Consider the following 4,777-nt stretch of genomic DNA (forward strand, 5'->3'; position numbering starts at 1 on the left):
AAATAGGCCAGCCCAAATTTTACATGTAGATGACATGTGGCCTCTTTCCCATCTGCCAGCTGATGGCAAAGCTCTTTGCCATCTTCCCGCAGATGGCAAAGTGCCTATATTGCCCCATTTAATATATATTTTCTTATATCAATTCATTTTCACGGAAAATCAAACACAAATATATTTATATGATCAATATAGCATATTCAACACATATTACCAATAGTCATGAACACATATATATCGAACACATATCCAACACATGTTACCAATAGTAGCAAGTTTCATCCATACATATACATAGTTTCATCAATATTACATAGTTTCATCATAGGTAGCAAGTTTCACAAAGTCAAAACAAAAACTAAAGACAAGCACTCCATCAACCCAAACTTCCGTGATCTGAAGCAAATCTACAAAATGGGAAAGAAGAAATTTGAAGAAGACTAGAAGAAGAAGATTATTATGATGCAACTAAAATGTGAAGATTATTATGATGCAACTTATATCTGTAAAATAGGTCATTTTGGAGCTAAGTATGGTTATTATGTCATTTTTTAGCTAACTAAGCATACTAAGTCATTTTGGTGTAAAAAATACTAAGTAAGGTCATTTTGGAACTAATAAGTTTATTATGTCATTTTAGAGCTAGCTAAGCATATGAAGTCATTTCGGAGCTAAAATATGTTTGATTTTTCTTATCACAAATATGTCCTACATACGGTTCCTCTGCCTTAATAACACCATTTCATATTTTTGCATACACCTAATTAAATTGTAAATATGGAAAAACTGTTGCTCAAGCCTAACTTAATTATATGCAGTACAAATTATAGGACAGAACTGCCGGCTTTTAGAAAATATGAATAACGTCAATACCCAATCACAGCCTGTTCAAACGAATCCCTGGCCCAATATGCTCTTTAAGGTACAGGGGGAGAGAAAATTTCCATATACATTTAGACATAGCAGAACATGAGCTGAAAGAGTAGCTATAAGCCTTGCCGGCGTGGAGTGGCACAGAATCCTCAGGGGAGGGTGAGATATTAGGAGTTCTATTTTTCTACCATACCAAATCAAGCTTGTCACGGCAAGGCAGGAATTGCAAATTGTATTTGCCTAGCTACGTGGCCAGATTGGACTTGCCTTTTCTAAAAACCAGATTGGACTTTCCTTTTCTAAAAACCATATTGAACTTGTTGCCCATATAAGATTGCAGTACCCACATAGCAAAATGCATTAACTTGTGATTCCAGAATTAAACAACCAATAACATGCGCCAGGGTAGGATTCTGCACACAACAAGTACTCTGAAAATAAACTGCACACATGTATAGAACAGAGAACATGAGCCAGGACACTGATCCATAGGGAAGAAGAGAAGGGGACGAGCTCACCTTGCAGTTTAGGCTTCGGGGACGTGGTCGTCCTGGTGCCGCTCCTAGCTTGGGAGCATCGCTCGAGCATCAATGGCATCGGGGCTAGCTCCTCTAAGACATGGGGTCGCAGCTCCTTGAAGAAGGCGCATCGGACGGCGGCGAAGATGGGATCCGGTGGGAAATAGACCGGGCTAATGGGGGCGGGGCGGTGGGCGGCCTGGATCCGGAGCAGTGACCGACGGGGACTGGCGCGGCCGGCCTTGATCCTTGGGGTGGCAGGCGGCGACCGGCGGGGAGGCGCAACTGGTCGGTCTATAAGAAAGATGGCCAGTGTGGCTATGCTTTCCACATCTGTTTGTATACATAGCATTAAAAAACTGATCTCTTTTATCAAATATTTCTATTTCAATATAAATATTTCTTCTGGGGTATAATATACAAACAGATGAGAAAAGACAACAAAATACATAAGACATAACATAAACATAAAAATAACAGCATTATTTCTTCTGCCAAATGGTTCTGAACACTTTTAAGATTGACACGACTGCGAAAAGCGCAATTATCACATGCAAAGAAAGCAAATAGGTAGAAACTTTTGTAAGGGCATTAACATAAAGTGCACATTGAGACTACTTTTTGTATATGTGGTCGCATATTGTTTCAGCTACAACAAATTAATTTACATAAGATGGTGTATGCATGAAGCTACTGTGAGCTAACATGAAGTGAAACTGAATCTTTCATTTGAAGCAAACTCATGATTCATAAACAGAAATCTTGAAGCTACCGTGAGTAAAATATTAGTAAGATGATAGCTGGTTTCCAACTTTTGATGACATCCATTTCCTTAAATCTGCTGCTATCCTAGGGAAAATATGATTTGACAAAAAATAATGGTATGTTGGATTTTTACCATACAAATGAGGGTTAAGGATCATTGGGCTTGACACAAATTCGAATTTGGATTTCGTAGGAAATGAATTTGTAACCTATACATGAAGGTGGTTGATGTCAGTATTGGTCATTCATGTACATATATATAGGAAGTAATTCAAATGTGAAGCTACCTAATAAAAGTCGGTGGCTTGTGGCAACATGAGAGGAAAGAACAATGTTAGGCCACCCAAAAAAATTCATAACGTGAACCCATGGTCATATGCATGAAAAGGTGAGATATTCGCGTTAAGGAAATAAAAGTAGTGAAAAAGTTGACCTTGTCGCGAATATGCAGAGGGTTCACTCAAAATTTGATCGGTCAAAGTTTGCTTTTTTATTTGTTTTATTTCCTTAATGTTGCAGAGGCATGGCAATTTTAGACCATAAATGTTGGAACCTTTTGCCTGTTCTCTGTACTTTTAGTGTGCTCTGATTGATCACCATTGTGCCATAAAATTAAGTAGTCAGTAAGAATATCCTAGCTTTTCATAGACAAAGGTCATATTTCATCGGTTAAGGTTTACTTTTTCATTGGTTTTATTTCCTTTGCTAATGTGTGCTGAGGCATACCAATTTCCTAGACCATACATATTGATGCTTTTGCCCGTTCTCTGTACTTTGTTGGGCTCTGGTTAGTCACCCAAAAAACGGACATGCCTCTGCATATACATTATCAAAATAAAATCAGTGAAAAAACAAACCTTGACAGATCAACTATATCTGACCTTCAGCTCATAATTATTGACTTCATCCTCTTCTTATATGCATGTCCAACGCTGCTAGACATGCAAATTATGTCAAGTTAACATCTGTGTTCATTAAAACTGAAACAACTATAATTATTTGTGTGCTGCAAATACCCCGAACAACAGTTCTCTTGATATATACGTATTTGCATAGACTTTGCAAATAAGCTCATCTTAGTTGAGAACTGCAATTAAGACAAAGCTAGATATATCAAGTCTAGATAACTATTGTCATTCTTAATGAGCATAGTAATGATTCACACATGCGCCACACACACCTTATATCATAAAGGCACATGCTCAGTCGCTCACAAAACTACATGCAGGATCGCTTAGTATATATAAGTTGCACGTCAATCCAGCATGATGAACGAAAACTAAACATGGGCAGTGGTGTTCAACCTGGGTCACTCGAACAAATCCAAGTACAAATCACAGCAAAATTTTCTTGCGAAAATCAGGAAGGCCGAACAACCAGGATCTCAGCCTCTGCAGAGCGGAACACACGCAGCGGCCTCCATCTCAGAAGATGAACATGACCCAGCGATCTCCACCACCCGCCCCCGAATCCGCCCCAGCCGCAGCCCCAGCAAGAAATACTAACAAAACGCGGCATCCCGGCGACCGGGGCCTGTCGACGAACAAGCGGATCACAACCCATTCTCCCAGAAAAAAAATAGAGACGAACCAGGTCGCGTCACTAGGCACTAGGCACGCTACATCCACCATCTCGACCCTGCAGCCGGATCACGGCCCGAGCGCCATTCGCGTGATCCCAGGGCCCGACGCCAACCCCAAACCAGACCAAAGGAAACCTATGATAGATCGGGAGGAGAGGGGGCGTGCACCGTATCCAGCATCGAGGGAGGTGGTGTGGAAGACACTGGCATAGGCGGATCCGTCGCGGACCTGGACCTCGACGGGACGGGCCGTGGACGAGGGGAAGGGCCGGCGACGGGGTGGAGGAGGGCTGGCGACAGGGCGGGGGAGCGACGCGGCCGACGACAGGGCGGGGGAGCGACGGGGACAGCGACAGGGTGGCGGGGGAGGGCCGGCGATGGGGTGGCGGCGGGCGAGCCTAGAGCGCCATCGATGGGGGCTGTTCGGTATGTGGATGAGATGCGAACATCGTTTTTTTACCTGGATTGGTGGGGAGAGAGCGAGGGGATAACCCCACAGTTTTTTTTTACCTGGAAAAAAATAACCCCATCTCTTTGCCATCTGCCAGCAGATGGCAAAGAATCTTTGCCTTCTGCTGGCAGATGGCAAAGAGGTGGGGCTGGTACGCCATTACACTCTTGACGGCCATAGGATTTGCCAACCTCTTTGCCATCTGCTGGCAGATGGCAAAGATTATTTTCCATCCACTAGCAGATGGCAAAGAATTGGCTGATGGCAACCATGTTCTTTGTCGTCTGTCAGTTCTTTGCCATCTGTTTTTTATAAGTAGATGGCAAAGACATTCTTTACCATCAGCTGGCAGATGGCAAAGAGCTGGCTGTTGGCAAATTCCCTGTTTCCAGTAGTGCATGTTCGACCTTTCGGTCTCTTGTGTTCCGAGGACATGTCTGTGCATGCTAGGATCGTCAAGTTAACCTAAGTGTTTATGCATGTGTAAATCTGTCTTCCACCGGTTGTATGTGAACGTTAGAATCTATCACACCCGATCATCACGTGGTGCTTCGAAACAACGAACTTTCGCAACGGCGCATAGTTAGGGGG

The 4,777-nt window shown here is 42.8% G+C and overlaps 1 long non-coding RNA gene across 1 annotated transcript; it reads right to left on the reverse strand.

Annotated features, from left to right (window-relative positions):
- Positions 1-481: 481 nt before the first annotated feature.
- Positions 482-4,041, reverse strand: LOC123066814 (uncharacterized). The gene is made up of 3 exons (XR_006431451.1): positions 3,904-4,041; positions 3,011-3,085; positions 482-1,721 (listed from the first exon to the last, which is right to left on the reverse strand). It is a non-coding gene; the product is annotated as an uncharacterized lncRNA (long non-coding RNA).
- Between the last annotated feature and the right edge of the window lie 736 nt (positions 4,042-4,777).

This window comes from Triticum aestivum, chromosome 3B (genome assembly GCF_018294505.1).
Source record: "Triticum aestivum cultivar Chinese Spring chromosome 3B, IWGSC CS RefSeq v2.1, whole genome shotgun sequence".
Lineage (NCBI taxonomy): Eukaryota > Viridiplantae > Streptophyta > Magnoliopsida > Poales > Poaceae > Triticum > Triticum aestivum.